Below are 26,804 nucleotides of genomic sequence, written 5' to 3' on the forward strand. Positions count from 1 at the left end.
CCTTAGGTGGTGGATAATCGACCCAGAGGTGATAAATGGGGGATTCCTAGATGATCCTTACTGTGTTCCCTGGGTGAATTGACCTCACTCGGAGACCCCATTCAGGTCTATGGGGAGGGGCTTCCTCCTATGGACCTGGCAAAGTCTGTCACCAGCTATCAAAACGCATGCCTGCCCTTTCTGGTGATCCATGCTTCAGGGGTAAAAAAAAGAATAAACATTGTAATGATTCAAGGCTACCCTCAGAAATGAATGGACATTGTAAGGATCCAAGGCTAATACCAGCACCTGTGCTGAGTCAGCATATGAATCCTGATGGCCATTCTGATCCATTGTATTCTCTTCCAGTATTGCGGTAGGAATCTGGAGCCACTAGTTGTGTTTTAATTTCTTTGCCAACGGCGCTGGATAACAAACATGAACACAGCCTTAAAATGACATTAGGACAAACACTTAAAGACCACCCGACCCTAAGCACATGAGCCAAACCAAAACTAAATATCTGGAAAGGACCACACATCATTTAAAAAAAATATTAGACACAAGCGACGAACACTCAAATATAGTTGAAGGAAAGATCATGGATGCTAACACCCATTGGTCTACCACACTTGACTAAAACAAATAATTGGGATGTTTATAATATATTACACAGTATGTCTATGAACGGTGCTCCAATCTCAATGGCAAAAAGCCTAAAGGTATTTGGCATGTTAATACTAGGAATCTATATCTGTTTTTAGAGAGGTTTTCATTATTTAACATACAAAATAATATAATTTATTTCACATGTCTCAAAGCAAAAATGTCAAATCACAATTAAACAGAAATCAAACGGAAATGAACTCCAATAATTCTAGATGATACAAATGTCAATTACCTACTTCAGTTTGTATAGGTTGCCATCAACTGAAATATAAATCAGTTGCTTAACAGACTGCGAATAAGCTTTATTCTGGAGGTTTCTTTACATGATCAACTTGCCAGTGTAATTCTTGGGATATGACCTCAAAATCTCAACATGTTTCGGATCTATCAGGTGTTTCTCTTCTTCAGGAGTAGACACACCTGGCATTCTGTAACACTTGATATACTGATTAACACAAATAAATAACCCAAAGATATGGAAATGAATTCAATCACTCTAACCATATGGAGTGCAATACCACTTTTAAGACATTGATATCTTTTGATTGAATGGATGTGAAATCAAAATATACAACAGAGTGAACTTAAATATTTTACTTTACTTAATACAAGCACATGAGTTCTACATTTCTTATTTGAAGAGACACATTTCAATCAAGGTTTAGGTTTTGTATCGCTGAATTACAATTGATTCCTTTGTATATTGTGGAGATCATGTGCCAATCCATCCACACCCACACGTGCATGGGTCTGCAACATTTGGCTCTCCAGATGTTTTAACCTCCAACTTTCATCAGCCCTAATCATCATAGTTACTGATTAAGGGTCAAGGGAATTGTAGACCAAAACATCTGTAGAGCCACAGGTTGCAGACCTCGGTCCTAGAGAATTGGCAGGTTCCAGCGGCCAGACTGGTGCAGGGCAGATAGTAATTGCAAGAGGTGGAACCAGGTGATGTAGCATCACCGAGGGGCAGGGAGCATATGCTGGGACAAATGCCAGAGAGCAGGGAGGAGAACAAAGGCCTGACCAATGGCCCAGAAGCCCTGAGGGCCTGTGTGGCTGCTGAAGAGACTTGCCTTCTACCTTGACAACCTGAACCACACCCTGAGACTATGCCAGGCGCTGACACATACATACAAGGAAGAACCTGGTGCAACAGGATCCACTGAAGTGGGTTCAGGAACCCCTGTAAACCTGCAGACCAAAGACATGGATCAGGGTTCTTCAGGGGAAGTCAGATGAGGCTCTGATGTGAGCCCACCACAGACATTCATAAAATACTTGCTTTTCATATACTGATCTACTTGGGAGACACTCAGTACCTTGTAGAATAAAATACATTATTGTATTGCGAAAGGCTTAAAGAGTGTCCACCTCCTTTGTGCGTACCATATATGGTGACACCTATTATGCTAACTGTGATATCTTTGTCCATGCTTTAACACCTCCATCACAGAGATCTGGCACAAAATGGTGTCACTGCTAAGCTTGAGTGCACTTTACACTGCGCTTGGAAAGCAGTGCTTTGGCACTGTGTCACATATTGTGGCACAGCAGCAATGTTTTCTGGGGGGATGGTACATAAGGAGGCTTCTGTTGAGGTCTTGTAATTTTATCCCAATCCTGAGCATGGTGCAGGATCATACCCTATACGCCTGCAAACATTTGGTCCCAGCCTTCCTCAGAACAATCTTTTCCTACACACAGTGCAGGTATTAAGGTGTTATCGATCCTTATCCTATATGAAAATATTCCACAATCTGGTTTTTCTTGATAGGCTAAAACATGCCCTACATTCATCTTGCCAAGAAGATATGGTGGTGTGGTGCTATCTGCTGATGTACTGCACTTTGAGATCTACCAGGCTGTGTTGGAAAGACATTGTACACAGGTGGCGGAGTAGCTTTGTGTATTCCTCCCGTTTCTGCAGATAAGACATTATCCTTGACCTCCTCTTGAGCAGTGTTTTCCAGAATCAAATGTATAACCTATACTCATATGGATCATAATCGTTATTTTACTCATCCTCATCATTGTTCTCATGCTCATTAGTGGATGTGGTGAAGATCAGGAGCTTTCCATATCCGGCCCCTCTGCCGCGTGAGTTCTTATTCTCAGCTCTTGAGGATGCACAAAGTTCACCTCTTCCCCCTTCACACCAGAGATAGCAGATTTAACCTTGTCCATCTTAATTGTTACCTGATCAGGTTGAAATACCTGAGCATGTACTGGTTGATCTTGCACGCCAGAATGATATGTGACATCAATTTAATTATTTCATATTCTCATAAAGCACTCCCTTTCCAAAAGACAGTGGGGTGCTGTACAAACTGATTGATAAATAAGAGTACAATTTAAGATATATTTTTTAATTTGACAAACTAAATACAATAAAAACACAAATAAAATAAATATAGAATCAGAGCAGGAATCATGAAAGGGAAGAAGGAAAAGTGTAGAAATACATCTCAAGAGACAATCAACTGAGTAAAATAAAATGTACAAAACAAATTGAATTTTCAATTGTCTCCTAGCATCCAATAGGGAAGAGGACAAATGCAAGGATGTGGGAAGCGAATTCCTAAAGCAGGCACTGCAGCAGAAAAGGCTTATTTTGAAAATGAGTGCCTGCAATGTGCCACGCATAATTCCTGCATCCTCAGGACACACGGCAGCAGCTGTGGTTGTTGTAAACCACTGTGCTGTGCACATGTTTGTACTGCAGATCGTCTCTACTTCCTAATTAGAGCCCTATGATGCCTGTGTTGCACGCTCTCCTCCATCCAACCAGCTTTGGGATTTCCTCCTCCCAACAAACCCATTACCCAAAAAATCCAGATCCTTCAAAACACCGCCCTTAGAGCAGCATTAGGTGTGTCTAAAAGGTCTCATATCTCTGCTATAAGGCGCCAAAACAACTGGCTCTCCACTCTCAACAAAATCAACTTAAAAACAGCCTCATTGACACATAAAGCCATGAGAAATGCTGCCCCTACTTACCTTGTAAACAGAGTCCAAAGAAAAATCTCCACAAGACCTGCTAGACTCATCAACACCAACTGCATTATCACTCCAAGATTTAGACTCACCAAGTTTGGTGGCAACAGCTTTCAGGTCAAGGCTGCCTAACTATGGAACTCCCTACCACACCACATCAGGGCAGATCAATCCTACCCCAAGTTCAGACTCAGTTACATCCACTGGCTCAAAACGAATGATAACTAACACTTCACACTCCTGTATATTTTTGTATATTTGCCATTTCTGTTTATTTGTACAGTACACCTATGTACCTCTTTTTGCCTATTCTATGCATTATGCATTATAATGTAATTGTATTCTCTGTGTATAACCATGTAACCTGTTAATTAAGTTTTGCATTGTCTGTACTGCTTGCGCCCTGATACCACTGGGTCCGGTGCGCGTCATATAAATGAATAAACTAAACTAAACTAAACTATTGTCAAAAATTCCAAGTGTAAATATCATGCAAGATGGTCACTGGGATTCAGTCAATGAATGTAATATCCTGCCGTCAACCAACTCTACGTGTTTCTCCTCCCTGGAAGTCACTGACAACAAACATCATGTGTGTGTATGTTATGCAAAGCAGTGACTGGGATTCACTCCTCGCTAGTCACAAAACGTAAACTCCTGCCTCACACCAACTCTGGGATGTTCTTCTCCCAATTAGTCACTGGCAAGAAATGTAACATGTTGAATGTGTGTATGTCATGCAAGGTGGTCATGGGCACTCTGTCGTCCCTACTATTTACAAATAGATGATACATGCCTTGCACACTCGGTTACAGACACTAAATCTAACCTTCTGCCTCCAAACAGCTCTGGTATTTTCTCCTCTCCAATAGTTACATAAATATGTCACTCTTAGTTCCAGCCACTGAATGTAATCTCGCTCAAAACAACTTGTCAATTTTCAAAGAATAAACTACCTTTTCCATTTCTACATTATCTTGTCACTCAAAGTAAACCTCCTTCCCTATCTTAGTCAAACCACCAGAAGCCTCTTGCTTTCGACTCTGCCTACACAACTGATGAACCACTCTAACCGCACATATTCTATGGAACCTGTGAGGATGAATTCATCTGAAACACTCCCCTCAAACCCCATTAGGAAGTTTGGAAAAATCTTGCCTGTCTGAATCTGCAGACAATAGGATGGTTCTGAGTATAATAAGTGCGGCAGGTCTTCGTTTTCTTTCTGTTTAATAATTTTTATTGAGTATATTAATTAATGATTGAGAATACAATATATAAATGACAACCAAAAGTTATCAAGTATTTAACATGAGATTAACATGTTTGAAATCCATAGATTGGTGATGCATGCAGATTTGATTGAACTAATAATATAAGGACAGACAGGGTGGACAAACAGGACATGAAACAAGAGAAGAGAAAGGGGAGGAAAAGAGTATTACGAAAGAAATATGCAGTACTCATGTAATGAGAAAACACTTTTAAACAGTTTGAGATATTGAAAACATTTTTTCAATTTCTTATAAAATCTATGCAAACGTGAAGTAGAAACAGCATGTCACTTTTCAATGCGATGAATATAATAAATGTAATTCCACCACATAGTATATGAAGGTTTGGTACAGTCTTTCCAATTGGAAGTAATAATATGAAATGCATTACTGATAAACAGGTTAAATAAACTACCAATCATGAGGTTGCAGAGTGATAGTGGTTCTTGGAAAAATTAACATTTTTTGAAGATTGGTCCAGATCTCAAGCCAAAATGTATGTACATATCTACAATCATAAATTTGATGAACAAACTCGGCATTAGGTGAATGGCACGACCAGCAGTTAGTGGATGCATTACTAGAAATGTTCGCAATTCTTGAAGGGGTAAGGTACGCACAGTGAAGAATGAAGTACAATGTTTGGGTAAGGTCGGCTGTGACTGAAGAGGAGTAAAATGATTTCCAAATGTGAGACAATTAATCTGGCATAGCGTGAAAGTTCCAGTCTAATTCCCACTGTGTAATGATAATAGAGCTCGGTGAATTGATGGTGTAATTGTCATTTAAAAAGGAATATAATTTAGCGGCTTTAGTGGAAGGTCTAGATAATAAGTAGATAATAGAGAAAGGGGCAAAGGAGATTTTTGGGTTACATTAGGTAAGGATTTGGTAAGTGTTGATAAGTGGTCTGTGAAAGTAAATATCCATTTGTGGCATATTGTATTGTTGGCATAGTTGTACAAAGAGAATTTCTATATTGTCTTTGAGTAGATGTTGGATTGATTTGATACTGGAAGAATACCATCTATTGAAGATCTTAAAGTTGGATTTATTAGCAAAGCTTTTGCAATGCCACAAAAAATATCCTTTGTTTCGGCTTGGGAATAAGAAATAGTTGGGAGCTTATCCCACATGGATTTTAAAAAGTGAAGAGATGGGTAAGAAGTGATGTGGGGCCATGAAAGTGTTGAGAGAAAATGAGTGAAGGAAAATGGAGAGATAATATTGCATTCAATGCTGATCCATCTAGAGGCATCATAGAGACGTGTATTGTTCGAATGTTGTCAATTGTTTTAGCATAAAGACTTTATGATAGGTTCGAAAATTGAGGAATTTGACTCCACCTGAGAATTTAGAAAGGCTGAGTTTGTTAAAGGCAATTCTAGTTTTTTTTGGGTCCATAAGAATTTTAAAAGTACAGAATCAAGTATTTTGAAAAAATTGGTTGGGATTGCTAATCGTATTATGGATAGGAAATAAAGGATGGTGGGGCTAATCATCATTTCTATAGACTCTAGGTGTCCCCACCATGATAAGAAAAGAGGAGACCATCCTGAGACCATTTTAGTAACTTTCTCGATCGTTAGATTAGTGTTAAGGGAGATAGTAGTATGAATATCTTTAGCAATATGAAGTCCAAGATATTTAATAGATGAGGGTTGCCAAGTCATACCAAACAGAGGGATGTTAGTTAAATTACAAGCATTGGTAAGGGGCATAATTTCGGACTTGTCAGAGTTAATTTTATAGCTGGAGACTTTAGAGAAATCATCAAACGTAGGTGCCTCTTATCCTCACGAAGCCGGGGGTTATAACAGTCATTTGTTAAACATATAGGCATGAGCAACTCAGTATTTGAATGAAAAATATTCTCATCAATCCAATTAAAACACTGGGACGAGGAGAAAGGGGAGGCTAACCCGGGTGTGGTCACTATGGAGGCAACTAGGAGCTGAAGTGAACACTGCAGTTGAGAGGAAAGCACCAAGTGCACAAGTAACAAGTTTCTGCATAAAAACAGAAGGTAGAACTCCCCCGTAACAATGCAGAGCCGTAAGAGGAGCAAGTAGGAACCTGTGTCCATGAAGCATACTTCTGAAAGGTGTGTTTTGCCAACACTAAGCAAAAGTAAAGATAGGCGAATTAAATAATTGAAAACCGCCATGTATGGCACAGCAAGAAAGGATGCCAAAGCCACTTTTTTGAACATTTTTTGTTAGATGCATGCACTGACAGTGCTGTGCACCCTGGGCCTCATCACGAGTTGGGCGCTAACCCCCGGCGGTGTTACCGCTGGGGCTACTAGCCCTACCACCAAACCCCCGGCGCTATTAGCGCCAGATCACGGGTTTGGTGGAACGGTAAATTCCCATTCCCCATTGGGACCATTCGGGAATTTCCCATTCCCCATTGGGCACAATGTGGAATGTTCGGTTCCATTACCGCCGGTGCTATTTCCGGCAGTGATAATAGCACTGAAAATCGGCAAAATCGCGGTGGATTTGCCCCCAGATCAGAACTGGGGATAAATCCGTCAAGCCTGTGAGTTGGCGGACCCTTTAATGCAGCGGTAATAGCGTTACTGCCGCATTTAAGGGTTACTGCCGAACTCGGAACAGAAATGATGGAGCACAACTTTATTCTTACAACCTATCACTCTCACTAACTTTGTCACATCCGGTCCCTCCCTTTCCTCCCACCCGTGCCGGCAGGCTCCCTCCCTTAGCATGTGACGACCTAGTATGCTTCATTTAGACGTCACAACTCTCCCCTTTCTTAACAACATGTTGAATTTACTCCATTTCTCCAATAAGTCTCCGAGTTCTATTCCTCGCCCTCTGGGGCCTGCCCGTACCACTCACCGGCCCTTGGTCATTACCCAGACCCTCATGATGGAAAACAGCCACTTCTTCACTTGACTCATCTCCATCTCCTTCCTACGGGGCATAGCACTCCTCATAGTCTTGGTCCTCTCTTGGCGATCTTGACATAATGGGCCTCATTACAACCCTGGCGGTAGCCGTGCCTGTAAAACAGGCACGGCTGCCGCCGGAGATGCAGTTTTTCCGGCGCCCAGAAATGGGCAATTACTGGGTTATTACGGCCTTGCCGGACTCAGTATTTGCCCATTCCTGGGCGCCAGAAAGAATTCTTCCTCATTCCCATTTGAGCCACATAGGGCTCAATGGGACTGGGGAAGCCGGATGCACAGGCACCGTTATCAACGTTGCCTGTGCATCCGTAGTGCTGTGCTCGCGGGTGCCTTTCATTCCGCCAGGTCAGACCTGGTGGAATGAAAGGCATCCGCAAGCACAACTCGAAGTTTGCTGGTCCGGATACAACGGTACCGGCAAGCTTACCGGTACCGTTGTATCCGGACCGACAAACTTGTAATGAGGCCCAATGAGTCCAGGCATCTTTTTGAAATGCGAGGAGTTGGGAGTCACATTCCTTCCTTCTCCTTCTGCAGTGACAAAATACCCGTTTACTCTGGTGACAGTCATCGGGGTACTGTCAAATGCAGCCATGTGTTTGAGTCCTGGTTGCTGCACTATTACAATGTCTCCTGTCATCAGGTCACTTTCACAGGCATTCCGTGATGAGTCAGCCCACCTCTTCATCGCATTTTTGCACATGTGTCCTGTTCCCGCATTTCCTTGTCTTCTTCGCACCTCTCTTCTATGGTGGTTGCATGGAGAAGGCATGTCCGAATGTTGCGACCAAACATTGCTTCGAATCATGCTTTCCCTCTGGTGCTATGAGGGGTGTTTCAATAATCTCTTAGCAGCTGATACAGAGCCTTCTCTATTGGTTGTCCTGTCAGGTGGGCAATTTGAACGTTCCTCTTGACATTACTCATTCTACCCCGTTCTACTGTGCCATTTGCTTGGGGCCACAAGGGCATAACCCGCCTGTGCTTGAATCCCATATATTCAGCAAAGCTTTTAAAGTCTTGTCCCGTGACTTGAGGGCCATTATACACTTTTACAAATCCATAGGCATTCTGTCTAGCGCAGGAATGGTGTGATATGCTGCTGTCGAGTGTACTATCTGAAAGTCAGGAAACTGGCAGTACTCGTCTAACGCCACAAGTATGTATTCCCCTGCATTAATAGGTCCAAAAAAGTTAAATGCTATCTCATCCCAGACCTTTTCTGGCAGCTCAGTCATGCATAGGGGCTCGGGTCTGGTGTGAGGGTTGACGACTGCACACGTGGGGCATTGTTTGAGGAGTATCTCCACTTGTGCATCTAGTTTAGCAAAGCAGACCTTATGGCGTAGCATCATTTTCATGGATACTATTCCACAATGTCTCTCATGAGCACGTTTGAGGATCCTTCCTTGTAGAGTTCACAGAATGACAATCTTTGTCCCTTTCAAGAGTAGGCCATCTTCAGATTTAGCTAGCTCCTCCTTGACTGATACTAGCCTTCCTATGTCTCGTTGTACTTGCATTCTGGCATTTTCCCCCACTTGTTTGGCCTGTTTCCACTGTCTCAATTCAATGCATTTGAAGTTGGTTCTGGATGGTTTGGTCATTCTCCTTTTCTTGTATGAGTTGGTCCATAGTGACTCCATTTGGAGTAGCAGCCGGTAGGATGTAGTGTATGCATTGATCGGCAACCAAGGGCTTTGATGTGACTGAGGCTGCGGGGAGTTGGGATAAAACGTCTGCAGAGTTTTCGTCTTTTCCAGGCCGATGAATGATGCAGAAACTGTAGTCCTGGAGCCACAAACACCATTGGGCTATTCTGGCTGACATTTTCGCCTGTGGGTTTCCGTAAAGGAACATCAGGGCCTGATGGTCAGTGACCACAGTAAACAGTTTTCCATAGAGGAACAAGTGAAAATGTTCACAGGCCCAAACTACTGCCAACCCCTCCTTCTCGGCCTGCAAGTATGCCTGTTTGGTTCTGGACAGGCTCCGGCTGGTGTAGGAGATGATGTGACATTTCCCATTATCCTCTGGATCTGTTTGCGTCAATATGGCGGCCAGTCCCACTGGGCTGGTGTCAGCAACCAACTCTGTGTCCCTTGCAGTGCTGAAGTATGCCATGTTTTCGGCCGTTGAGATGTACTGGCGAATTGATTCAAATGCATGCTGGCAGGAGGCCAACCACACAAATGGTACCTGCTGTTTGGTGAGTGCTCTCAAGGGCTCGCTCACTGACGCAAAGTCTTGAATGTATCGGGTGCAGTAACTGGCAAGACCCAAGAATGACCTCAGACCTCAGATCTGATACGTTGTCCGGGAGTTCTGCGTTTGTGAGTGCTGCTACCTTTTCAGGATCTGGGGTCATGCCTTGGGCTGAAAATATGTGTCAAAAAAAATGAAAAGTACCCTTCTTGAACTCACATTTTTCTCTGTTAAGTGTGAGGTGGCTCGCTGGCAATTCCATGCATACTCTGGCCAGCGTGTTGTCATGTTGGTCTTTATCTTTTCCAAATACCAGAATATCATCACTGTAATTGAGGCAATTTGGAATGTGTTTGATAACATTGTGGATTTCTGCTTGAAAAATGTCTGCAGCTGAAGACACCCCATAACTGAGACGTTTATACCTGTACAGGCCCAAGTGTGTGACAAACGTTATGTATCTGTATTCCTCACGCATTTATAGCTGGTGATACCCTTCATTTAAGTCTAATTTGGAAAATACAGTGGCCCCATTCAGCAGATGCACCATGTCTGTTATTCGCAGGGCTTGGTGGTGTTTTCTCATGATGGCCTCATTTGGGCAGCGCATGTCTACGCATATTCGGATGTCATTTGAATCTTCCTTGGGAACCAGAACTATCGGTGACACCCATGGGATGGGTCCTATCGCTGGTTCAATGATGTCCTGTTCCAGAAGTTTGTGTAGCTCCTCCTGCACTTGTCACTGTAAGTTTACAGAAATGCCACGGTAGTGGTTGGGCTAATGGCCGTACCTCTGGGTTGATGTGCAGGTTGATTTGCCTTTTCTTCAGCTTACCCAAACCTTTGACGAGCATGGGGATTAGCTGTTCTATTTTTGCAGATGGGTCCATATGTTTGTGGGCCATGTGGCGGTAGAGTACATGTATTAGTCACATGTCTAATGCAGCTTTAAAATGTAGGATGCACCCGTTGTCGGTGGCTGCTTCCAACACATGCCTGGGTATCCTCTTGGGCTGGGATTTGTATTTGCATTGGGCCATAAAATATCCCTTACATGCCAGGGGAGTTTTGGATCCATAGGGATAAATGCTCACTTACGTAGGTGGGGCTTCGAAGCATGCAGGAGTTTGCCATATACTTCTTTGCTAATGATGCTTACTGTGGCTCCTGTGTCCACTAGGAACTCTGCTGGCAAATCGTTTGTCTGTAGCAGCAGAATCTGGCTTTGTTATTTCACCACGGGATTCCTTAGTGCATATAAGTACCCTTTCCTTCTCAGCTCTTTAGGTGAGCATTCCTTCCTCTGTGTTTCATACGTTGATGATTGACTGGATCCACTCTATGTTTGTGACTGCTCTACTAGGTAATGGACATATCTCTTGGGTCTCCTCTTGGACCGTGAGGCTACTGGTCTGACTGCACGCCATTCTGGTGGCATTCTTTTTTGTTTTATTCCTTCCTCCCTCCTCGATGTCTCCGGGGAGGTGGTTCTTGGTATTAACTAATTCCTTCTGGAGGTCCCTGAGGTTTCTCTCTTGATTGTATCACTCCACCACCTCTGCCTCCCCGCCCGTGCCTGACTACGGTACAGGCGGCATACAGCCTTAACGTGATTTTCTCCTATGCATGCCAATCATCGCTGACCTATGGCCGGGCATGCACCTTCATGGGGAAACTCGTATCCACAGCGATAGCAGAACAGTTCACTGCTGCTCCTGAAAGGAATGCATTATCAAGAATTGTTCAGAAGAGTTGTTTTTGTGTGTCAGAAGAGAATTACACAATGGAAACAATAATAAAAATAGAAAAATAAGGGGTCGGAAATCCCTGAGTGCATGAGTGGAATGCAAAATACCATCTAATTGAGAACGAGCTGGCCACTTACTTGCTTTATTTTACAAATGGAATAACCGTCACATAATTGTAAACAATCACTGGTGGTGAGAGTAGGCTCTGTCAAGATGAATTTCCCCTTAAAATAGTTTTTAATATGAAAACAAAGAAGGCTTAGTACTTCTCTGTGCTCACCACCACACACTTAAGAAGAAAATGACTAATTTCTATTTTGCATAAACTCTACTTTCTTCTGAAGGCAGCATTGGTTTTAGATTGTGACTGCAAGCCTAATGTCACATCAAATACTATCTTAAACAATCTAAATCTTCCCAACGCACCAGACACCAAATATATGATAGCCCTCACACAAAATAACTTGTTTTATTTATATTCTTTTTCCAATCAAAATTTGGTTAATAAGCCGTTATTTACTTTACAGCTTTATAGTCGTTGCCAACACATGTTTCTACCTTTAAGCACTGGTCTTCTTCAGGGTTATTGTATCACCATCAAACAACATAAGTTATGAAAAATTCATAATATATAACATTTACAATAAATGTTGCATAAGTCTAAACCAGAAGCCAGACCAGCGACGAGTCGCATAAAGGGGAAAAATGGAAAAACAAAAAACATTAAAAAATACTCAGAATGACAGTTCATTTCACTTAACAATTCAGTTAATTTGATTAGCCTCTACTCAATAATTAATCCTGTTCATGCATTCACTAGTCATATCACAAGCACCTAGTTTTCAATGCACCAGTGTATTCTTATATGCACCACCAATGCTCCATTTATTATGATAACACAAACCTATACTTATAAATTAGTATCCCACTAATAAGAATTTTTATAATTCACCATATGTGATTTTAATTGATCATTTATATGATTAAAGAACCTCAAAAAGGGTTTTAAAAAGAATATTACCATTAAAGGTGTGCTTAATTTTATCAATCTTCCACAGTCTCTAATTCAATTCTTTGACATAAGTGTCAAATTATTGTAACCTTTTCAAAATAGAAAATCACATATTAGTTGTACTGACCCACATTATTACAACTTGATATTCTCCAACCATATGTTATCCAAACATGCTTAATGTCAATATTCTTACCCGATAGCTTCACATCCAACCATGCTTTTCACTCAAATGATAAATATGATACTATTCAAGGGGATCAGTTCCGAACAACACATGTCATAAAAAAACAATAATTTGAGCAATCTAATATAAGTGATTATCCAATAACCACTCTAAAATCACTCAAACTAAATCAGTAAACATACCACTCAAAACCAAACATCCTACAAAATGAATATTTGATGAACTTAACAATTCTAATCACCAAATATATATATGATCCATTCCTACTTAAATCTGTCAAGTTTAGGTATGCTTCTAGGCCATCTCGTGGCAACAGAATGTGGCGTTATGCATGACGTGAGGGCGCCATCTTGTTTTGATCCCAATTTTAAAGGGACCATGACACCAGACATCAACGTCTTGCGTCATATGTGATTTGTGTCATTGCTAATGATAAATATTGCTGTTGCAATGCGTGTATGCCACATCCTACACAATAGTTGACATGTGACATAAAGCGACGTCTTATGCCTTACGCCTTTCACGTCATTTGTAATAATAAACAAGGTGCTCGCTACGTGTTTGAAAATATCCTATTGATTTGTCTATGAGCAGAATTAGACCAATTCATCTCAAACATATACCTAATTACCTGTTCATAGTCCTATTAAGAAAATATTAACTAATGGGCTACGTGCTAAATCATAAACATTGAGATTAATCAAAAGTCCACAAGCAAGTCACACACGATAACATTGATTGCTCTAATAATTCCAGTATTGGTAATGGGAAAAGACCTACACTGCAGCATTGTTGCAAGTATATTACATACATCAAACGATAATTCATTTAGAAAAAATTACATGTTTGTATTCATTTGCTAATTTCTGAATTCCCTTTCAACCAACCAATGTCTACATAGATACCACATTATTAGTAATCACGCATTCTATTACCTACATTTACTCAGACAATCCTTTGGTACTGTAAATATGATTCCTCTAATATATTGATTAATGGCCCCATTTTACCATCAATCACATCCTGTTTTTTAACACATACTAGCACTCAGTAGTTTTGATTATCCAAAGCTTTGGTGTTCACAAAAAAATGGCCCATTTCATGATCAGAATTGAGGACTTTGAGTACAGTTGTATACTTTCATATCATCTTTGCTTCCAATCTCTGAAGCGCCTTTACAAATAACATATAACCTTTGGCTTTCAGCTGAAAAGTGTGTCACCATCCTTACTTTTTGATTATCAATCTTATCTCTCTCTCTTTACGTTTCTATATGTCTACTCTTTTCATACTCAAACATTTCATCCTTGAATTTGTCAGAACTTCCTCAGTATAGCCCCTTTGTTTGAATCTAGTATCAAGAATAACACTTTCTTTACAATTTCTTTGGGCTCTAATATATTCCCCAGTCGGTACAATGATTCTGGAATTCAATTTACTAGCAATTGTCATTTGAATGAAATAGATCTTCTGTATATACGACAATATACTAAAGGTAATACAATCTTTTCTAAAACATTTAGGAACCCTACTGAGGTTAATTCTGTTTTACTAGCTTCGAGTTGCCATAAATCGAGTGTGATAAACAATATACCAACTGGGGAATATATTAGAGCCTGAGGAAATTGTAAAGAAAGGGAAGAGTTTCAGAAAGAATGTGTTATTCTTGATAATATATTCAAACAAAGGGGCTATACTGTGGATGTTCTGACAAATGCAAAGATGAAACGTTTGAATCTGAAAAGAGTAGACTTAGTGAAACCTAAAGAGAGAGAGATGATTGATCGTCAAAAAGTAAGGATGGTGACACAATTTTCAGCTGAAAGCCAAAGGTTATTTCATCTAATGTGTAAACATTGGACATTTCTAACCTTAGATCCACACCTTATAGATTACATTGAGAAAAAAACAAATATAGTGTATACAAAAGCACCAACACTAAAAAATGTACTCTGTCCATTATTTCTTAAACCAATCCAGACTACTAACACATGGTTACATCAAGATTTAAGTGGATTCCACAAATGTGGAAATTGTAGTACATGCTATTACACAAATGTTTGAAGATTAACATACATGAGGAACTACATATAAAGGAATTCATCAACTGTAGGACAAAGTTTGTTGTTTATGGAATTATTTGTATGTGTGTAATCTTGTCTTTATAAGAAGTACAATACGAGAGCTCCGTATAAGAGTTAGGGAACATCTAAATGCATTACATAAAGAGACTATGAGGCTGCCATTAGCGGTAAATTGGCAGGAATGCCATCAAATGGATGATAAGGCAGGAATTAGATTCACTGGCCTAAAAACAATAAAGACCCAAGAGGTGGCAACAGAGAAAAGGTGCTTCAGAGATTGGAAGCAAAGATGATATGCATGTATAGAACTATACTCACAGGCCTCTCATTCAGATCATGAAATGGGCAATTTCTTGTGAACTCCAAAGCTTTGGATACTCACAATTACTGAGTGCTAGTATGTGTTAAAAGCATAATGTGATTGATGGTAAAACGGGGCCATTAATCAATATATTGGCGGAATCATTTGTACAGTACCAAAGGATTGTCTGAGTAAATGTAGGTAATAGAATGTGTGATTTCTAATAATGTGGTATCTATGTAGGCATTGGTTGCTTGAAAGGGATTTCAAAAAGTAGCAAATGAATAGAAATATGTCATTTTTTCTAAATGAATTATCATTTGATGTATGTAGTATACGTGTAACAATGCTCCGTGTAGGTCTTTGCCCATCACCAATACTGGAATTAGTTGAGTGATCAATGTTATCGTATGTGACTTGCTTGTGGACTTTTGATTAATCTCAATGTTTATGATTTAGCATGTAGCCTATTAATTAATGTTTGCTTAATAAGTAAATGTAAGTAATATAATGTGTGATTACTAATAAGGTGGTATCTATGTAGACTTTGGTTGGTTGAAAGGGAATTCAGAAAATAGGAAATGAATACAGATATGTCATTTTTTCTGAGCAAATTATATTTTGATGTATGTAATATATTTGTAACCATGCTCCGGTGTAGGTCTTTGCCATCACCAATGCTGGAATTCGTTTAGCGATCAATGTTATCGTGTGTGACTTGCTTGTGGACTATTGATTATTCTCAATGTTTATGATCTAGCATGTAGCCTATTAATGTTTGCTTAATAAGACTATGAACAGGTAATTGGGTATATCTTTGAGATTAATTGGTCTAATTCTGTTGGTAAAGGAGAAGTCAATAGGATATTTTCAAATGTGCAGCAAGTGCCTTGTTATTATAAATGATGCAGAAGTCGTAAGGCGTAGGATGTTGTTACTTTACTTCACACTTCAACTATTATGTAGGATGTAGCATACACACATTGCAACTGCAATATTTACCATTGACCATGACGCAAATCATGTATGACGCAAGACATTGACGTCTGACGTCATGGTCTCTTTAAAATCGGGATCAAAACAAGAGGGCACCTTGCGGAACACTGCATTCTGTTGCCATGTTGGCCCAGAAGCTTACCTAAGCTTGACAGATGTAAGTAGGAATGGATCATGTGTGTATTGGGTGATTAGGATTGTTAAATGCATAAAATATTAATTTTGTAAGATGTTTGGTTTTGAGTGGTATGTTTACTGATTTTGTTTGAGTGATTTTAGAATGCATATTGGATAATCACTGATATTAGATTGCTCAAATTATTGTTTTTTTAGGACCTGTGTTGTTGGGAACGTATCCACTTGAATAGTATCATATTTATGGTTTAAGTGAAAAGCACGGTTTGGTGCGAAGCTATCGGGTACGAATATTGGCATTAAGCATATTTGGTTAACATGGTTAGAGAATATCAAGTTGTAGTAATGTGAGTCAGTACAACTAATATGTGATTTTCAATTGTGAAAGGTTTACAATAATTTGACACTTATGTCAAAGAATTGAATGAGAAACTGTGGAAGATTGGTAAAATTAGGCACAAATTTAATGGTAATATTCTTTTCAAAACCCTTTTTTGAGGTTTTTTAATCATATAAATTATCAATTAAAATCCTTTATGGTAAATTACAAAAATCCTTATTAGTGGGATACTAATTTATAAGTATAGGTCTGATTTATTATAATAAATTTTGCATTGGTGGTGGATATAAGAATACACTTGTTCATTGAAAGCTAGATGTTTGTGATATGACTAGTGAATGCATGAACCTTATTAATGATTGAGTAGAGTATAATCAAATTAACTGAATTGTTAAGTGCAATGAATTATCATTGTATTTTTTTATTATTTTTTGTTTTTCCATTCCACCACCCCCTATATGTGACTCATCGCTGGCCTGGCTTCTGGTTTGTACTCACGCAGCATTGATTGTAAACGTTACATATATGAGTTTTTTTAAACTCCTGTTGTTTGATGATGATACAATAGCCCTGGAGAAGATGTGTGGTTAAAGGTCGAAACACGTGTTGACAATGACTGTAAAGCTACAAAGCAAATAATGGCTTACTAACCAAATTTTGGTTGGAAAAGAATATAAATTTAAAAAGTTATTTTGTGTGAGGAATGTCATATATTTGGTGTCTGGCGCTTTGGGAAGATTTAGATTTTTTAAGCTGGTTTTTAATATGGTGAGTGAAATGAAACTTGCAGGGTGAGGTATGTTTGAAGTATGGATGCATGCAATACAGTGTACGAACATAGACATTTGTCGATGTTTGATTAGTTTCAGGAATGCAGTAAATGAAAAAGTGTTTATGAAATTTTAGGTGCTGACTCCCGTTGATTGCACTAGTATTTGCATTTTAAGGTACATTTGTGTCTTTGCAATTTATTGTAGAAAGAATATATATTGTTTTACTTGTTTAATAAAATAGTATTGTTTTATTCCACATTCAGCTCAAGTGTTCTCCATAAGGAGAAAGAAAAAATAAATCTTGAGACTATTAATATATCATCTAATTTGGCAATATTTTGCCACTTAGGCAACTTAGACACAGGGGCAATTAGAGTTAAACTGTAGGAAGGTATGAGATATGGTGCATGGTGAAGAAACCATTTTGTTTGAAGATTTTAAAGAATGCTTTAGGCTGGAAGATCAAGATAGATTATGACATCAACAGCTAAGACATTGGCTGCGTGACCCCAAGATGAAGGAAGGAGGCACAAGGCACTCACTACCCTGGAGAGGGCGCTCCAAGTGGAGGAAGGAATGAGAGGGATGATAGGCATACTCTTCAAGTGTATTTCTGACTCCCAAGGGAATGGAGCCATTTAAACGGAAGTGGGAGGAAGAACTAGGGAGGATCATCTCTCAGGAGGAGTGGGGGGGCATATACTGCATAGCGTGGCAGGGATCCATATGCACAGAGCATAGGGAATAACAGATAAAAATCTTGCATAGGTGGTACTACAAACCAGATAAGGTACACAGATTTGCAGTTGTTACGAACAAGGATTGTTGGAGGGTTCGAGAGGATGTGGCCAAGAGGGCACCCTGATTCACATAATGGGTACATGCCTGAAATTAGCTGGTTTTCTGCGCAAACAATTGAGGAGGTACCACATGTGGTGGGAGGAGGTCACATTACACTTACACCAGATTTTATTCTATTGGGGCTGCATCGAAGAGTGGCCTGGGAAGGACTGCAGGTGCAACTTACTGTGATCAAGGCCATGATACTAGCTGCAAAATTAGCGATAACTTCAATGTGGGGGAAAAAAGAACCACCCTCAACAGCCCAGTGGCTGAATAAACTCTGGGAGATTGTGGTGATGGAGAAGTTGACATCCCTGAATAGAGGCACAGCAGCAAAATACAAAGTGACATGGGGTGGTCTTGATTCATCATTTGTCCTCTACGAGCTTGAATTGTTTCAAGCCTAGATCTATGAGGGTGATCCTCCAGACGGTTATGCCAGGGCCCGCCGGGGCATGATACCCCGACAATGGTCATGCAAAGTTGGAATTTTGTGACTTTCAATGCTAGTGTGGGGGTAGGGCGAGAGGAGTTAGGCAATGTTTGTTAAAAAATTGTTATAAAAACAAAGCCTTTCTCCTTGTCAAGATTTTGACATGGCTGGCATACCACACCAGGTTCTGCTTCAAATAATCTGGCAGACTTCAACTGGGCTCTACAGCCCTCCAGTGAGAGTGTAATAACCATCTCTTTGGAGGTCTTTGAGAATATTGTAAACTCCCCTCTGTGAGGAACAGAATCATCAGGCTTTGAACAGGGATTAGTAACCATCCGACCCAGACTGCTGGGCATGACCACACCCCTCATAGGGCACAGAGGAGGGCCAGGACCATCTGGGAAACAAGTAAAGAGAGCAGGGCTGGAACCCTCATATCGGGGGTCTGGGAGCTGAAGTTAATGGGACTGTGGTGACAAGGGGAAGGTGTCCTGCTCTGACAACTATGCGTTCCTCCATCGCATGGCCTGAGAACTGTGGGGTTTACCTAGTTGGGTGGTCCGGCAGGTGATGTCATTAACTATAAGGTCAGTAGGGTGAGGCTAAACCGATGAGGAGACCTGGTCCGAGGTCGAGAGACATAGAAATGGAGAGATGGCTGGGGGAAGCAGAAATAGTGAAGGAAGAAAGAATGAGCCAAGAGAGGGTACATGCACTCACATACACTTATACGAAAAAGAATGAAAGGTGCCCTCCCTGGAGGGGTGAGCCATTTGTGTCAGAAACACAGGAAAGATACAGCTCACATGAATGGACCGTCTATGACAGGAGCAGTCTGCTGTAAACAGAAGCTAGTCAGTAGAGGCTAGGAGGTAGATGTGGGATGCAGGAGGATATTATGAAAGCAGGCTGCATGTGCAAGTAGCAGCCAGCTACACAAAGATAGTTAGGGGAGAGGAGTGGGAGGAACAGAGGCAGTTGAGGCAGACTGTGTCTGCCTGTAGCGATGTGCTAGGGGGAGAGAGTGCAAGTGTTGTTGCAAAACCCTGGACGACTTGGGGGGTACAGCATAGTAGAAGCAGAGGGGAAGTGGCGGAGGAGAAACAAACCAGGAGGGAGCATGAAGATCAACCACTGGTGTGCCGTAGGGACAGTGTTGCAAGGCACATATACTCACTCCCATACCTCTTAAATGGCTGCTGCCCCAGTTGTCACCTATTAACTCCTCTGCCACGTGATGAGTCTCACTCCTGAGCAGCATTGGAGAAACCTGACACTCTGGCTTTGTGTGTTCTCACATTTCTTTAGCTGGGGTTCCCATCTGTCTTTTTCGTATAAACATTTTCCTGTTCCTGTGCAATTGAAACAGTTCACTTTTTCTTAATGGGGAGCTTCAATTCAGAAATACTATGTGAATTCCAAGCCATGTATCTAGTTTTAGCATATTTATGGGTCAACTATTTCTAATTGCTATGAGACTCAAATTTGCATGTTGGTGGAATGGCTATTTGTCCATACGGACCTTGGAAAATAATGCTGCATTGATGGCGGACAATGATTTAGCATTGATCTTGCTTGGATTTGGACCATTGGCTTTCAACTGATGGGCAATGTCATTTATAAATAGCAACACCAACGTAATGGCCTAGAGAGCTCCTAATCGCTCTACAGTGGTAACCAAGAATTTGTTTATTTTCTGGAAATCCACACACTGCAAAACAACTGTTCAGTTCAGGTGCACATGCCAAAAGTGGTCAAAGTGTAGCAAAAAAAGGGGTTGTGGGAGTGTGAGAAAGCAGAAGGTGTCTCCCCCGCTAGTCCCCAGGGGTCTCTCACTCAGATGGCCAGGGCACATCCATCGCCTTTGGATCCATACCCTGGGGGTGGACCAGTGCGGGAGGATCACCTGGGTGAGGGGTCATCGTGGAGTGGAAGTGGGACACCCGATGGAGAGACGTGGTATCCCTGTCCCTGTAACACCTTTACCCCAGGATATTTGTGAACTTTAACCCCCCCCCTTTCCCTACACAAACACTTTCTCACGGGCAGCCCGCTCTGGGAGAAAACAGACTCACACCCAAGCATTACACCTGACATTTCCCAATAATGTGGTCAGGCAGAGTCAGGCAATTACTGTCAACGACTCACACCTGACTCTCAATAAGCTTCCCCACACGGATAGAAGGCAGAGCACGATAGCACACTCTGAGCGAGGACAGCACACGAAGGAGCAGTGTTTTCGAGATGGCAGCTAAACGAGGCAAGGACGACAGCAAACATGGATGAGCGAGCGAGGAGGGTGATACCCATGACCTTTCTGGAAAACCGTGGCTTTCAAAACTCCCTCGAAGTCATAAGTGTAAGGCCAGCAAACAAGACTGAATACTGTACTGTGTGTTAGAGATACACAAGGCCCTCCAGCACGGCTAGTCGAGTTGGGGAGGAGTAGCAGCCACCATGGTATCGTCCTTGGCTCCAAGATCATAGCAGTGCCAGAGAGATCAACAAAGCCGGTGAGTTGGGGAGAACGCCGGAAGGCCGGTCTGTGTTGAAGTCAAGATTGCAAGCGGCAACATTGTATAAAGAACGCAAGAACGAAGATTGGTAACGAAGGTGATGAAAGACGCGAGGAAAGTGTAACAGTGTTTGAATGTTTGAACTTTAATGAACAGGAAAGGTACAATATCTATGGCAGAATGGTCTGGTACTGTGAAGGTGCCTAATCGAATGTCTTTGTGAGGTATTGTTTTGGAAAATAACGGAAACAAAGTGGATGAGAGAATAATGGGAGATGTAGTGAATCAAAGTGGTCCTGCGACGGTTTAAGAAAAAACCCATTGCACATTCGAAAGTCTTTGCTTCTTGGGTCTGAACCCGAAGAAGGGGATCGATGGTCCGAGCCCGAATAAGGGAGACCAAATTGTGAACATTGTGAAACGTGGTCTGAGTCTGAATGAGGTAGACCAAATTGTAAACATTGTAAAATTACCCTTCCATTACCCTTCCATAACATATTTTGCGGTATATTTTGTTGGTCGAAAACCAACTGCATCATATGTTCAGCATTATTGGTACCGACTCATGAGCATAACCAGAGAGTGTCCATTTTGTAGGAATAGAATTTGCCATTTTAGTAATTTTTGCTTTCTTGCTTTTCTGTTCAAACTGCTTTGCTGTAAGTGAATTCTATTTCGTTCTTGCTCATGCATAGAGCAAGGCCACAAGTTACATGTTGAAATGCAGCCCAGACAACCCAGACAGCAATGCCCCGGTCTCCTCCCTCAAAAGTCCTTGGAAGTAAGCAACAAGGCATTTAATTACTACGCAGGTGCCAGCTAGTCTCGCTCGTGCGGCAGAAACTGTAGAAATGAACAGTTAAAGGCTGAATTATACTCTCTTCTGCGTCCCCTCTTCATTGAGCCCCTGTAGATCGAGCTTACCTCTAGCCCACGAATAGAAACTTGAAGATAATGAGGCCTGGAATGTGTCTCTCCCCTGCACGCAGCTTGCTTGTAAGAAGAAGAGCATTATGTTCCCTAAAACAAAGAATGGTGTCTGCACCTTTGCAAATTGCAAACTGTTGCTGAATAAATGTCTGAAGGGTGTCATATTCGTCATAATTGTCAATCATCGAAACCATTGCAAAGAAAGATACATTATGGGCGCTATTGAATGTGTCACTACTGATAATAAGATGATTATTTTGTAAATATGTAACTGATGTAGAATGCTCGCTCTCTTGCGTCCCACGAGGTCTGGGTGGCACACGTTGCGGGACGTGAGACCCAGTCGGCCGACTGAGACTATTTGCTTTGCAATAAACCCTAGATTTTGGGAATTGAACCTCGTGTCTGGCGTATCAGTTCGTGTGTGGTGATTGTGCCTTGTTTCCATACGCGAGGGTCCCTTAGTGGCCACATCAAAATGGTGCCCGAATAGGGACCCTCCTCCACTTGCTCCATCGTATACGTTGTAATTTAAGGAAGGCGAGAGAGGAAAAAAACGAAGCGAGGATGAGACGGTCGAGCCGGGATCAAGAGGTGTTCGGGGCGCCCCTGTGAAAGTGATGAGAGACTCCTTTGCAGATCTGTACACAACTGATCCCTGATCGATGTGTCCGGCCAGAGAGCAAGAAGGCGAGGGTCCCGAAATGAGGCAGAGTGAGCCAAGATACGCAGACACGACGATTCTTGGTTGCGTCAGTATACGGACGAATTGCGTCTTGAAAGACGACTTGGTTGATCAGGTGAGTCGTGCCCCGATTCTAAATAACCCTGATATTGTTTGAGTGTTGTTCTTGCAAGATCAAATGCCTAGGGTAAGGTTAAAACATGCCTGGGATATTGTCTTCCTGTTTAGTGGGATTTTTCCACTGTGGTAGACAATCTTTGGAAACTGGCCAGGCTGCAACACCCTTAGGGTCACCAGCATATGAGATGTTTGTGAAGTATGGTATAGGGGCAATAATGTTTTGTGAAATTTGGCATAGGCAAACCAGACACGATGAAGATTTGCAATGGCCAAAACATGGGAGTTATGAGATGGCGCGCATAGATTATTTGGAATCAGTACTGCTCAAAAAGAAAGCGCGCCCTGCAACATTTGACGTCATTAGAGACTGGAGGAAGGAAGCTATGCTCCGCCTGACAAGCAGAGAGAAAAATGCGCGCAGGCACAAGTCTAGAATAGAGAGAGAGTGAAAGAACAGGACAAAAAGAGTGGGATGAGAATATAAGAAAGACAGATAGATGTATCCAGATGGGGGTAGACAAAATATATCCTCAACAAGAATTGCATTCATCAAATGAGTTAATCAATAAAATATTAAACGAAAAGAGACAAGAACGCCCAAAAAGTAAGGCTGATAAAATTGCATTAGTGCCCATTGCCCAACCTATCCCTGTTGCCCAGCCTCCATTGCAGCCGCAGATCGTACAGCCGCAGCAACCACTCCCCCTTCAAGTTGTTCCATTTGCACCGGCCCCTCCCCTCCAAATTGTCCCCCTCCCCCATCCGCCTATTGAACTTGAATTCACCGTAATAAGAGAAGACAGTATGGGAAGAGAGGGGAACGGCACAAAGTGAGTGTACTAGAATAACCCGTAATGCGGTCAGCAAGGAGAGGAGAAAGGAGTTAAAAGAACAGGCAGAAATGTATATAGATGGAAACGATGAGACATCGATGCTGAATTCGATGTACGATTTCAGGAAGATTAGTGAAAAACAGGTATTGTTGGAATGCATGGGAGAATATTTAATGGAGAGATGGAAGCAGTTGATTGGAATGGTACCACCTCAGAAGTTGCTTTTGCACGGTTGAGAGAAAGTTATGTAGAAATAAAGGAATATGTGGACAGGCTTTTTGAGTTTAAAAATGAACTTGATGAAGCATATGCTGAAATGCTTTCTATGCCAGGGTATAGGAACAAAGACATAAGGAGGGGAAGGCAGGAGGCGGTACCATATGTGCAGCAGCGATTTCTCCCGCCGTCAAGACAGGCTAGTGAGGAAATTAAAATATGTACACGAGAGGCGCTTAGATGGATTACAGATGCTAGTATTCCCACTATGGAAGTGCATGAAATATTTGATCAATGTACATTACCAATGAAGAGAAAAGCACTGCAGGTGATGGTTGAATATTTGCAGGATAAAGATATAGAAAATAAGCAACTTAGCCCCCCCGAATTAATGGCAGTGTATAAGAGAGCTTTTGTACGCGATACAGGAGAAACAGCCTTATCCCTTGATTTAGCAATAGTGTTGCATATGAGAGAGGGGGGAGGAAATGCAAATGCGATATTTCCCATGAGGGAAGTTCCACCTCCTTTTGTGCCGAAAGTAGAAATTCCTGCAGCAGGTGATCAACCAGCGCAGGTAACAGAAGCGCATTATACAGCACAGTATGTACATGTTCCTTTCTCCAGAAAAGAGGTGAATAATATAAAACAGACAATCCCTGATTTGAGAAAAAATCTGGCGGGATTCTATAAAGAAGTAGAGTCCTATTTGAAATCGTCCATTTTTACTATGAACGATATTGACCTAACATTCCCAGTAATTTTTCCAGCAGATATATGGAAGAAAATAAGAAAAGTAGATGATCAGGATAGTTTCGGTGACACATAGGAGCATCTAGCAAAAGAGGATGCGGACAGGAAAGCAGGCGAGAAACCATCGCCAAATATGGCAGCATTACCAGGACGAATAATACAAAAATTGAAGGAAATAGTTCCAGAAAAAAGAATTGTATGGGACAAACTAACTGCATGTGTTCAAGGCAAAGATGAGTTAGCAACAGACTATTTCAATACATTTGAGGAAGTATTTACAGATTTCAGTGAGCAAGATGTAAGCACTGAGGCGAGGAAAAGGCTATTTGTTGATAAATATGTGAGGGGATTAATGCCTCCAATTCAAAACCTAATAATGACATCTGAAAGTGCATGGCAAGCAAAATTACTGAGTGAGGTATTACACATGGCCCAGTATTATGAGAATAGAGTGAATACAGAGAAAGAGGTGAAAGAAAGAGTCAATTTGAAAACAAGGGTGTTACTCCAGCAGGTAGCGGGTCACAATAGAGGAAGAGGAAATGCGCAAGGGAGAGGAAACAATTCCAACATGCATGGAGGTCCTCTGGGATTAAATCAGTGTGCATATTGCAAGGGAGAGGGTCATTGGCAAATGCAATGTCCACGCTTGCAAAATAGAAATTGGTACAGTCAGAGAAGACAGCACAGAGGTCGCCCGGGAACAAATGGACAGGATAGAAATAATAATATGCAGCAAAACCAGAAGAATCAAGGAAATAGCAATCAGAATCAGAACCAAGATCAGAGTCAGACTCCTTACTAAAATCAAAGTGAACGCAATAGAGGTGGGGGCGGAAATATTTTTGATACTCAACCAAATACATACTATTCTGGTGACTACACATCGGATGATGTATTGTTTCCCCGATAGGACAGCCCAAGACAGGGGTCGGAACCAGTGGTATTCCGGTAAATCAAAAAGGACCCTACGTAGAAATGAAAGTCGGGAATAGAGAGTACAGCTTTCTAATAGACACAGGTGCGCAAAAGTGCTCAATAGACCACCACTTGGTTCCGGAAATACAGCTGTCAGGGCAAAAGAATGTTTCAGTAGGGTTTACAGGCACCCCAATAATTAATTCTGTGTCCCAATCAGTACCAGTAACACGGTATGAGCTGATTATCAAAAACTGGTCATCGGCTCTAACATATTCAGGGGTACTTTACCCTGTAATAATTGTCAGCATTGCCATAATGTGATTAAGGGACCTAGCATTGACCATCCTCATACAGGAAAAAACGCTCTTGCTTAGACATACTAGTATGTGTGACACAAGTAATGTGGTGTATGGAATTAAATGTCCATGTGGGCTATTTTATGTTGGCCTAACATCAAGAAAAGTCAAACTGAGGTGGACTGAGCACAAATCTAACATCCAATTGGGATCAGTCCACTCACCGGTGGCACAACACTTCAAAGAATACAAACACTCAGTGGCTCAGATGAAAATGGTGATTTTGGAGCAAGTCAGATGCTCTAAAAGAGGGGGTGACATACACAAGTTACTGAGACAAAAAGAGGTTGAGTGGATTGAGCGGTTAGATACACTTGAACCAAAGGGTATGAATAATGAGTTTGATTTGACTTGTTTTATCTGATGTGATTTTTTGTTGACTAGTGCGAGTAAAACTGTTTTCTTTGTTTATCTCTGGAAATGCCCTATTTTGAGCTCAAAGTGTATATAGAATTGTGGTAACTGTGACTGTAGTGTTGATTCATTTTTGAGGATATGTTAATGATGAGAATGAAGGAATATGAGTATGTCAAATGAACAAGGGTAATGTCTGT

The sequence above is a fragment of the Ambystoma mexicanum genome, chromosome 9 (assembly GCF_040938575.1).
Source record: "Ambystoma mexicanum isolate Mex_15411 chromosome 9, UKY_AmexF1_1, whole genome shotgun sequence".
Lineage (NCBI taxonomy): Eukaryota > Metazoa > Chordata > Amphibia > Caudata > Ambystomatidae > Ambystoma > Ambystoma mexicanum.